Raw genomic sequence first — 521 nt, 5'->3', positions numbered from 1 at the left:
GCCACCCGGGGGCGGGGTCACCTGGGTCCCGGGTGAGCCCTTTAGGAAGAAAAAGAGATCCTTACACCGCCTAAGTACATCACTTCCGGGTGTGACAGGTGGATACGGAGACTGCCTGACCACAGGGTAGGAGGAACGGCTTTCTTCGCACATACGAAGTGGTACTATGAGAGTGAAAGCCGGCCGTGGCAGTGCTCGCCTGCAACTCCAGCGCTATGAAAACTGAGGCAGGAGGATCACAGTAAATTTGAGGCCAGCTTGGGCTACATAGTGAGTTCAAGTACTGCGTGAACAACAAAAAACCAACAGAGAACAAAAGGAAGAAAGAAAAAATGAAGGAAAGATTGGTTTGGCTACTTAAATGAATAAGTCTGAAATAATGAAGTTCTCCCCAAGATGCCATCAGTAAAAAAGGACAGTGAGGAGGACAGGAAGAGAGAGAGGGAGAGAGGATATTTACAACACGTGCAACGCACCAAGGTTCAGAATCTGCAACATCCAAAAACCCCGCCAAACCTCTA

This window comes from Fukomys damarensis, unplaced genomic scaffold (assembly GCF_012274545.1).
Source record: "Fukomys damarensis isolate Sample0158 unplaced genomic scaffold, DMR_v1.0_HiC HiC_scaffold_37, whole genome shotgun sequence".
Lineage (NCBI taxonomy): Eukaryota > Metazoa > Chordata > Mammalia > Rodentia > Bathyergidae > Fukomys > Fukomys damarensis.
This window is presented reverse-complemented; position numbering follows the sequence as displayed.